The sequence below is a fragment of the Galeopterus variegatus genome, unplaced genomic scaffold (genome assembly GCF_000696425.1).
Source record: "Galeopterus variegatus unplaced genomic scaffold, G_variegatus-3.0.2 Scaffold20870, whole genome shotgun sequence".
Lineage (NCBI taxonomy): Eukaryota > Metazoa > Chordata > Mammalia > Dermoptera > Cynocephalidae > Galeopterus > Galeopterus variegatus.
This window is the reverse complement of record NW_007746981.1, coordinates 1-11,167: the sequence shown is the minus strand read 5'-3', so window position 1 is coordinate 11,167 and position 11,167 is coordinate 1. Positions and strand designations below refer to the sequence as shown.

The window sequence follows — 11,167 nt, the reverse complement described above, 5'->3', positions numbered from 1 at the left end:
TCTCAGCAGAGTTCTCTTCCCTTACCCAGGTTAACTCCCCTCACCTCCACCAGGGAACCTCAGAACATTCACCACTCTCGGCTGCAGAGAGCCCTCAAGGTGCTGTAGACAGTCATCCTGTTCTCTCCCCCCCCCTTTCTTATCCTGGCCGCCCCTGCCCACCTCCCAGTTCCCTCTTCCATATTGTCCTCAGCTCCTCTATACGCACTGCACTAGGCTAGCACGCCTCAATACGTGGCTCCCAGTTCTGAGCTTGCAATTCCACCTGGGGCCAGAGCACCATCGACAACCGCACTACCATCACCTCCCTGGATCTGGATTCCTACCTCTGTTAATACAACCAAAAGCTGCACCCATTGTGGGATTATGAGGAGTTAAGGGTCAAAAAGTCCCACATCATTTCCAGGTGAATAGTTGTCAGAGGTGGCCTGTCCCATCTCTACTTATGTAATTGATATTTTGAAACTAAAATATGGTAGACTCTTGCATTGAATCCTTTTAAGTTTTCTCTTCTAGTTTGAGCCTGTCATTCTGGCCTGAGACTGGTTCTCAGAATATGTACTTTTCCTTCTGCCTCCCTTGAAATGGGAAATTATTCTAGGATGTGCCCCCGCCTCCACCTGTAGAGTCCTCCTTCAGGGACAACCACCAGAGCTGGATTCACATACTTAAGGAAGGCTGTTCCTTCAGCAGCCCATCCTGCCATCCCAGCTATAAGGGGGTACTGCATCAGCAAGGAGGGGCATTTACCCACTGGTGCCATGGAGTTCCCTGTGCCTGACCAGAGGTCCCCACCCATAGTGGGTACAGCTGCCCAGCATAATGGCTGCCTTCCCCCTCTCCACCAGCCCTGGAGGCCCCAGGCTCTGCCTACCAGCTCCTGGATGCCCTGGGCAATGGCCTTGTTCCAGGTGCTGATGATGGCCTCTGAGTTGTGCTGGATCAGGTACTCTGAGCCATCCCAACTCTGCAGCTGGAGGGACACAAGTCACTCAGTCATCCCTGGTTCCCTGGTCTGCCCTGATGGTAGGCCCGGGGAAGCAAGGTGGTACAGAGATGGAGGTGACGTGTTCCTGCACCCAGGAACTCAGAGCATAATGGAGCAAGGGCCTCACCCCAGGCCAAGGTCTTCCGCCTCACTTACAGCAGTTGGTGACAGCATCTCTGTGTTACAGATGAGCAAACTGAGGCTCAGTGAGTTTTAGCAGCTTACTCATGGGCACACAGCTAGTGAGTGATGGTGTGCAGATCTGCATGGCTCAATTGTCTGGTACACTTCCCCCATCCCGTCCTACCTCCCATGAGCCACAGAGCATGGCAGGCCTCACTCAGAGCCCTGGCCTACAAAACTAAGTGAAAGAAACCTCCTGTTGGAGACCCATGGCCTCCAGAACTAACAGTTAAGAAAATGGGGAGAGAGAGGATTTGAAAGCAGATCATGGCTGATGCTGGAGAAAGCAAACCCTCTCAAGTGGAGGGAGGATGGCCACCAGCGAGCCAGGAGGCAGGGGGTGCCTTGATTCCCACTCAAGACTGTCAGCCTTCCAAGAGTACCATCTGCCTTCCAGCCCTTGCCGGAAAACATGACTCAGAAAGGCCTACTCTGAAACTTTCATCAAAAGCCCAGTCAGGGGCCGGCCCGTGGCTCACTTGGGAGAGTGTGGCGCTGATAACACCAAGGCCATGGGTTTGGATCCTAAATTTCTCCAAGAGCCAAGGGTTAGGGAAAAGTTTTGATTCCCTCAAAATCTGGACAGACTGTATTATTATTACCATTTTCAACATAAGAGCCGTGTAACTGATAGCCTTCTCTTTTCACCTTAGCCACCAGGAAAACTGGAGCTAAATTTTTTCCGACCACCTTGGCATCATCCGCCTCCCAATTCCTCTCCACCTTGACCTCATCTCTAACTTGTTTTGCCTGGCCCTGGCTTTTCAGTGGATTTTACCTGTTCACCACATGTGTTTTTGTTGTGATATGCCTCAAAATTTTTAGGGCCTGAGGTAGGGGTGAGACTGGTTTAAAAAACTCTCTCTAGTATCGCCATGTGCCACGTGAGACCCTGCCTCACTGTGTAAGGCCCTCACCAGATGTCTTCCCTGGACTTTGGGCTTCCCAGCCTCTGAAACTGTAAGGAATAAATATTGTTTCTTTGAAAATTTAAAAAAAAAAAGTGCTTTAAAACAAGACAACACGTGGAACAGTGAAGGGCATGTCACTAAGAGGACCTTGCCTGGGTCTTCTCTCTCTTCCTGCCAGAGGAGCCTGACAAGCCTGTCCACTGCCCTGGTTGATTCACTGGGAACCCAGTGCAGTTGGAAGCTGGGCTCTGGCCAGCCAGAGCAGACTGCCCAGCCGAGCCAGTCTGAGCAAGCAGCCAGGGACGGGGACAGGGAGTCTCCTGTCTCTCTCAAGCCAGAGCAGCAGGGACGAGGGCGCCATTCTAGGCATGACAAAGTTTCATCTCCCAGAGATCCCCCACTTCTCACCACCCTCTGGGGCAAGGATTATTAACTCAGCTCCTTGAGAGGGAACTGCAGAATCCTTGATGCCAGAAAGGCTAGACAGATCCCCAAGGTAGGGGCAGCTTTGGCCTTGTGCTCTGAGAATTCCAGCCCCAACTCTTCCTTAGGTACCCCCTCTTGGGGCTTGCCCATAGTCAGGGCTATAGGCCACCAGTATGCCCCTTTCCTTCCTCTCCCCACCCCATCACTCATCTCCAGTGCACTCTTCTTGCTGGATTTGTCTTTGGGGGCCCGGGTGAGAGAGATCCCGGTCAGCTCCACTGAGTACTCAGGGGTGGGGAGCTTGGAAGGCTGCCTCTGTGGGGAGACCAAGGTTACAGAGAGCCCACAGCTCAGAGGGGCCTGCTACAGCCATGGCTCCCCATGGCTCTATGAACAGGATGGGGTCTCTGGCATGGCCAGGGAACAGCTCCGGGGGAAAGGGGCCCAAGGGTTCCTGGATCCCAGAGATCCTGGTGCTTCTAAACCCTGGAGCCTTCTGGCTGGCTTGTCCACTGCTGCCTCCCTCTCCAGGAGAGAAAAGGAAAGGAGCACAGCCCCCATCCTTGTGAGCAGGCATTCCCAGGCCCCAGCCTCCCTGCCCTCCTGGCTGGAGCTATACGGCCTCAAGGACTGCTCCCCATCCCCAAGGTGGCTGGAACTGCTTGTCCTGGGGTGACTCTGCTGTCATCACTCCCTCTCTGCCAAGACCCACCTCCTGTAACAGTCATGTGCTACTATCTCAGACCTGACCTTTCCCAAGCCAGATCAGATAAAGAGCAGATGGGGTGGTCCCTGGTCTGGGGGTCTGGGCTTCACCAGGCCAGCTGCAGCTGAGATCCTGGAGTCCTTGAAGAATGTCAGGATGCCACCCTCCAGCACTGTCCAAGAGGCACTCCAGTGCTTCTTCCTAGGTGGGAGTGGAGAAGTGGGGGTTAGGCAGGACTTAGATTTGGTCATGGGCCGAGGCCCACCTCTCACCCCCAGGAGTAGGGCACAGAGCTCATAAACACATTCTGGGGCACCTGACCTTGAGGGTCTGACCCGACTCTAAAACCAGGTAGCCCAGGGACCTTGAGCAAGTCACTTTATCTCTCGGTGCCTCAGTTTCCTCACGGGACCTCTCATGAAGTTGCTATGAGGATTAATAAGCCTGGCATACAGGAAGTGCTCAGTGAATATCATAACTCTGGCCCACCCTGCCCTGGTGTGGGTGCTGACACTCTCACTGGACCCGCTATCCCTTGTCCACCATCTTAGTGCAATGGAGCACACCTGCCTTGTCCAGAGTTTTGATCTAAGAGAGGGAAGTGAAAGAGAGGGTAGTTAATGGGGTGAGCCATGGGGGGCAGAAGCTAGTCTCCCCTTCAGCTGGCAACTCCCCACAGGCTGAGCTGAGTCTCCACTGAACCCATGTCACCGGCCCAGCCACCTGGCTGGGGGTGGGGGTAGGGGTGTGATGCCTGCTCCCACAGCAGCAGTGGCAGAGATTTCCTCCCAGCTCCCAACTTCGCCCACTTCTGGGGCCTAGTGCTGGGGCCTATGGGGAAGATAGTTATATCCCATCCAGACCCTGTCCCCAGGACCTCCAGAAACCTCCCATTTCTTCTGTGGTAGTCCTGCCAAGGCCTACGTGCCCCCTCCCTTTCCTTCTCCTCTGGGGGCTGGCCTGGGCTGGGGCGTCACTGTCCTGGCTGGATTTGCAGATGCTTCAAGGGGCAGGGACAGGAACCTGGGGCAGCTCCCACTGAACGGAGTCATCTGGGTTGTAGACCTATGGCTTCCCGTGTTGGTCCTCCAACCTCACCCACTGTGGGAAGAGGAGAAGAGGGATGGTCAGGGCCCTCAGGCAGCTCTGGAGAGGCAGGAAAAGGTTCCCTCCAACCAGAGTCCAAGATAGCGTTAGGGACATTGGAGGTGACTCAGCATCTTGGCTGGCTTGGGCCCTGTGTGGAGCTGCAGTTTAGAGTATAAGGGGAGCCACAGTGAGGAAAGCTCGGGGGAGCGACCCACGGCTGTCCGGGACCATCTGCTCGTGCCCTTACCTGCTCGTGGGTGAAGTGGTTAGTGTACAGCGTCTGCTTGTCTGGGCCGATGTGACAAGACCAACCGGGGGGTGTGGTCAAGGGAGAGAGGGGCCGGGGTCACCCAAAGAGCCCACTGGGGAACAGTCCTCCTCGGGGTAAGTGGTCAGCGCCTCGGGGTAGTCCGTCTCGGGTGTGGGGGGCTGCAGAGTGCAGAAGGCGGAGTCAGAGGCTCGGTGCCAGAACTGCCCCCCGGGTAGACCTATGGCTTCCCGTGTTGGTCCTCCAACCTCACCCACTGTGGGAAGAGGAGAAGAGGGACGGTCAGGGCCCCCAGGCAGCTCTGGAGAGGGCAAGAAAAGGCTCCCTCCCACCAGAGTCCAAGATAGCATCAGGGTCTTTGGAAGTGACTCAGCATCTTGGCTGGCTTGGGGTCTGTGTGGAGCTGCAGTTTAAAGTATAAGGGGAGCCACAGTGAGGAAAGCTTGGGGGAGCGACCCACGGCTGTCCGGGACCATCTGCTCGTGCCCTTACCTGCTCGTGGGTGAAGTGGTTAGTGTACAGCGTCTGCTTGTCTGGGCCGATGTGACAAGACCAAGTGGGAGGTGTGGTCAAGGGAGAGGAAGGGCCGGGGTCACCTAAAGAGCCCACTGGGGAACAGTCCTCCTCGGGGTAAGTGGTCAGCGCCTCGGGGTAGTCCATCTCGGGTGTGGGGGCTGCAGAGTGCAGAAGGCGGAGTCAGAGGCTCGGTGCCAGTACTGCCCCCCGTCCCCGCCCCTCACCCTCTTGTCCCTGGGGCGGTGGAGAGTAGGAGGCGGGGTCGGGGTATCTCAGAGATAGCTCCGCCCCCTGACCCCGCCCCTCACCCTCTTTTCCCTAGGGCGGTGGGGAGCAGGAGGCGGGGTCGGAGGTTCTCCGAAAGAACCCCGTCCAGCCCAGCCTGTCACTCTCGGGTCCTGGGGCTGGTAGGGCCCAGGCCGGGCTGCATCTCCGCTCGTCCCAGACCTCGCCCGCCAGCGGGTTGGAGAACACCACCCTGCGGCTGTCCTCAGCCCAGTATTGGCCCCACTCGGTCTCGGTCTCGCGGCTCTCACCTGCGGCTGCCCACCGAAGCCCGGGAGGTGGCTGGGCTGGTGGCGCCCTCGGCAGCCTCGAAAGGCGACTCCCACGTCGTCACGCCCATGTCCAGGTTGTAGCAGTAGGATCGCCGCCTGCCCGCGTCCCTGTGTGTCTCCCACCTGGGCGGGGGCGCCTGACGAAGTGGCCCGAGGCTGCCTATGTTCGCATACACGAGCTCTGGGGGGTCGGTCGTCCACCTGTGGCGGGAGGAAGGTAGACATGACTTTTAGGGGAGCCCCGGGATAACACAGTCCCGAGTCAGCCACTTGCCACCTAGGCGACCTTCAACATGACACATGACCTCTCTGCCTCAGTTTCCCAAGGTGTAAAAGATCTGCTCTGCGCATTCCAGAAATCGTAGTGCAGACAGAATGAGGAAATATTCTTTTTTTTTTTTTTTAAGATGACCGGTAAGGGGATCTCAACCCTTAGCTTGGTGTTGTCAGCACCACACTCAGCCAGTGAGCAAACCGGCCATCCCTATATAGGATCCGAACCCGTGGCCTTGGTGTTATCAGCACCGCACTCTACCGAGTGAGCCACGGGCCGGCCCGAGGAAATATTCTTGAAAGTGCTTTGTATTTAGTGCCCCAGATGGTGGGACAATCACATTATTTATTAATGATAATAAAACCAGTTCTCACAGCTCGGCACTCACAGAGGCAAGTCAGGGGTTGGGTAGGAACAGAGAAATGGCCTGAGACCCATCCTTTTTCTTGGTCTTCATTCAGGACCCTGCTGTATTCTACAGCCCCTGCTGAAAGCTCCCACCCCAGACACAGCTCTGGAATTGGAATTAATACTGCCTCTGGATTTGGGGCTGGAACTTCCCAAAGTGGAGTTTGCAGATGTCAGAATCAATTCCAGACAACAGAGGGGGAGAGATGCCAGGCAGATGGGCTGGCAAATGGAGGGACAAAGAAATGGAAGTCCCTGTTCCCCTCCAAAGGGAAGCGGGGATGGATGGGGGTTCAGTCATACAGAATATGTCTTCCTGATTAACACCTCATGGCTCCCTTCTGGCTGCTGGGCAATATCTAAGCCCTTGACCAGGCCCAAGATGCCTGTCACCAAGAGGTTTAACATCTGCCCATGCTTCCACCTTGTTTCCTGCCACTCCTTACTTCTTGCCTTGAGAACTTCAAGTTCCAGTAGCACCGATTTGCTAGAGATCCCACCCTCTCTGCTGTGTCTCCCCCCAGGCCTCGGCTCATTTGTAGCCTGCCCAGGCCCATCTCCACCCCTTGCTCACCTGGCTGACTCCTGTTCTTGCTTCCGGACTCAGCACAGGTGCCAGGTTCAAGCCCATTCCCAAGTTCCCCTCAGTGTACCCACCACACCCAGCCCAGCACCATCAGCCCACCGGAGGGATAGATAACTACATTATCAAACCCCAGGTAACAGAATAGCATGCAGGGATTAATTCTATTTTCTAAGAATACTTAATTCTACAGGGGAAAAACAGATTTCAAAATGGTAGACATTGCATAATTCCAGTTTTGTGTTTGTGGAAACCTTCTAAAATGCTAACAAAGGTCCTCTCTGGGCAGTTTGATTATTGGAGTTATATATTTTTTGTTTTGTTTTTTAATTTAAACTCTTCTGCAGCCTCAAAATTTTGTTTAATAGAACATTTTAAAAATCATAGAAGCTCCTGTGTTAACTGTGACACCTTCACTGAGCTGTAAACTCCTCAAAAGGGAAGCTCATTCTGCTCAAGGTAGGCAGGTGCCTAAAAAAATATCCATTCGTCCAACAAAGTTCACCTGCTCTGTCCAGGCACAATTCTATGCACTGGGAATGCTGCTGTGAACAAATGGCCACAAATCCCCTCCCTGGAAGGACTGACCCCGAGTGCACGTGCATGCACATGGGGCATGGGGGATGATAAATGAAAGGTGCAGCCTATCAATAATGATCACTGCTCAGCAGGAAAGCAAAAATACTGTCAGAGAAGGGGGTGTGCAGTTTGAGACAGGGTGTCTTGTCCCCAGGAATGCAGCGGGCAGGGAGATCTAAGGATGCTAGTCCATCTGCTCCTCATTCCCCCCACCCCCACCTCTCCAGGCTCCTGTGTGGTTGAGATGGGAGTCTCCACCCCTCCACCCCACTCTCCCCCCACCACAGCCCTAGCTCGGCATCTTGTATTCCCAACGCACCATGCACATGAGGCGTGGGGGGACAATAAATGAAAAGCCCAGCCTGTCAATGATGATCACTGCTCAGCAGGAAAGCAAAAATACTGTCAGAGAAGGGTGTGTGCAGTTTTAGACAGGGTGGCTGGTCCCCAGGAATGCAGCAGGCAGGGAGAGCTGGGGACACCAGTCCATCTGTTCCTCATTCCCCCCACCCGCACCTCTCCAGGCTCCTGTGTGGCTGAGACGGGACCTTCCATCCCACTTCCCCTTTCTCTGCCCCCCACAGCCCTCACGCGGCATCTTATATTCCAAACCCACCAGGCTGCTAACTCGCCACCAACACAAAAGGCGTGTTCCTACCTCCTTGGCTTTGCTCCAGCCATCCCGTTCACTGGGAATTCCTTCTCTCATTCCCTGCCTACCCAGATCCTGCTCCTCTGCTGGCGCTCGGCTCACACACCTCTCTGGACAGAGGTCTAACCTGTTGGCACTCTGCTTGTCACTCTGTTAGGGCCCAATGGCATTCTGCCTTGGTGGTCAATTAATTGTCCACCCATCTGCCCACCTTCTCTGCCCCAAAAGGTGAGAGTTTCTTGAGAGGAAGACTCAGGATCCATTTGCCCCCAGCCGGTGGGCCAATGCCCTGAAGCATATGGCAGATCTGCCAGAAACACTTACTGCTTTTTGGTACCCAAGTCAATCCTGTGCCAAACTTCAGCAACAAACACACACTCCTGATGCTATAGGAGAGATTGGGGGTAGCTTTGAGCAAGAACTTCCTGAGAATGAGGGTTTCAACCACAGAAACAGGAGATTCCTCGGTAGGACAGGATGGAGGCAGTGGGTAGAGGAGGGTGGATGAACCAGACACACCTCCTACCCACCCAGCTGGAGCCACTGAGGCAGTGGCCTTGCCTCTCCCTGGGGCAAGGGTTGGAAGGCCACATGGGGGCTGGATAAGCCAGGAAGGAGCCAGGCTCTTTGGAGCATGGATTTGTACTTGGCAGGCCACTGGCCATGGCTGAGTCCCCAGGGAGTCCCAGCAGGTAGAGGATATTTTGGAGGTAGAGGTTTTGGTCCCCCAAGTGACGAGGCTGTCACAAGGAAGAGAAGATGCAGAATCATACTGTGGGGGCAGGGCGGTACCCCTTTGAAGGAAGCACTCTGAGGACTGTGGCTGTCCCAGAAGCCTGACTGCCTCGGGGGGCAAGGGGGACTTGGTGGAACAGAGGAGGCAGAGCCCACTCCCCATTAGAGATGCCACAGCCCTGTGGGGGGCACTGAACTGCAGCATCCTGGAGCCCCTTCAAACTGTAGACTCTCCATGGAGCCTGCACAGTGCCAAGATAGGAATGCTTTCCTCTCCTTGCAGAGCCTCAGCTGGGTTCTGATGGGCTCCTGAGGCTGGGTGGGGCCAGGCCTTCCACATGCTCTGGCCTTCAAGGGTTACAGCAGGGCCTGTTACCCCTGTCCCCCACTCCTGGAGGCCCAGAGAAGACCCAGAGCAGGGTCCTAATGATGGCACTAAGGACTCCTGGGTAGTATCCTAGACATTGGAGACACCGAGTGGGGAAGAGGAAGTGGCCTCCCCACCTCAGGCCACAGGACAGAGGCAAGAGGGCCCCGGCTGTACCCACACCCAGCCACCCGGACCCCAAGCACGTCCCCACAGTGGCTCTCCCCTTGTCCCCAGTTCCCTCCCCTTGTCCACAAGCAGGTGGCAGCGCCGCCTCTTGCCCTGAGCTGACCACTTCTCAGCATCTCTCTGCTGCCCCTTTCAGACAGGCAGGGCCTCTGAGAAGGAAAGAAGAAAGAAGGGTCGGGCCCCTCCCCCCTGAGACTCCCTGCTCCAGACCCCAGCTCTCCCAGCTCCTAGCAGGGCTGGAGATGGAGGCTCACTGGGAGCCCCTGCACCCAAGAGGCCTCTCTGCCATCCCAGCAGAGGCTGAGCTCGCCCCCTAATGTCAGTGTCCCCTACCTGTGCTTGTAGGGCCCAACTCTGCCTCCTGGTCTGGCAATCATGTCCACCATCCTGTCCCCTCTGAGATGCTGGGATGGAGCCCTGGAAGGTTTTGGGGGTGGAGCTGAGGGGCACAACCCCAGGGCTGGCACAGAGGCAACAGGGAAACAAGAAGTTGCCTGGAGATGGCGGGAGGCTGAGCCATCAGCCCATGTCCTGTTGGGGCTGCGGAAGTGCTGCCTGAGACAGAGACTGCCTGCCATGGGGGTGGGGTGCAGGGGCCTCAGGCTAGGGGGGTTTGTATGCTTCCAGGGCCACCACTGGCTGCCCCATTTAGCACTCCGATTACTGGCGAGTTCGGAATCCCAGGCCCAGCCGCAGCCGCGGAGCAGGCTGCACAGAGAGAAGAGCACCGTGCAGCCGCAGGCGGACGAGGAGGGGTTGCTGTGCAGATGGGGCAGGTAGAAGGGGCAGCTGTGCGCAGGGCCTGGGCTGCCCTGAAGTAGCTCCTGTGGCAGAAATGGACAAGGAGTTGCTGTCAACTCCCTCAAGGCCCAGTGAAGATGTGATGGGAAAGAGGAAGCTTGTGGGGGCAGGAGAAGTGTTCCCAAAGAGGAAGGGGCCTGGGCAGATGTGGTATCAGAGGGAGTGATGTCTGGACCCCACCAGCCACGTGGAGGACACAAGGGAATCTGACCACACCGCCATCTGCCCGCCTGGCTGCCTGCAACATGCTCCTCCAGAACTGGTCAGAAAGACGCATGTGCCCTCTGACACCTGTGTGCCTATATACACCCACCCCCGACTGCATGTCCACATACATGTATGAGTATGCCCAGGCCCCTCCCCTATTCTCTAAAGACACAGAGAGGGGACAGGCACCAGCTTCCCCTCTCTGTGTAGGTAAGACCTTCCTCCTGGCCTCTTCTCCCTTCACCCCCTCAAGTAGGTGGGTGTTCAGACCCCGGCCATGCACAGTGGACACAGCATGTCCTGGGTGAGAAGCTGCAGCCCCTCCTTCAAGCCCGTGGGGACCTTTTTGTCTTCCCTCCCTGTCTCAGAGGTGCTTCCTCTCCAGCCCCAAGGGCCACATAGCACCTGCCCACCGGCCCACCCCCTAAAGACTCTCCTGCAGTGGCTGCCCAGCTCCCTCCCAGCTCAGGCTCTGACCCCCACCATCCCACCCTGGGCCCCATTCTTCCATTTTGGTAATCTTCCTGTCCCACCCTGCTCTCCTTTCTCCCCTGCCCACTGTGGGCTCAGGACAAGGACACCCAAGTAGAGCAAGGCATGGTGTGGCTTTGGGGTGTGGGACACTTGGTAAGATCACAGTCAGAGCAAGTCTGGGGCCTACACCCTACTCTGCCCTCAAATGCTCTAGTGTCACTCCTCACCCCATCTCCTGTGCCCCCACACAGAAG

The 11,167-nt window shown here is 56.3% G+C and overlaps 1 pseudogene; it reads right to left on the bottom strand.

Annotated features, from left to right (window-relative positions):
* LOC103583240 overlaps positions 1–10,454 on the bottom strand; it is a 12,063-nt pseudogene extending 1,609 nt beyond the window's left edge.
* Between the last annotated feature and the right edge of the window lie 713 nt (positions 10,455–11,167).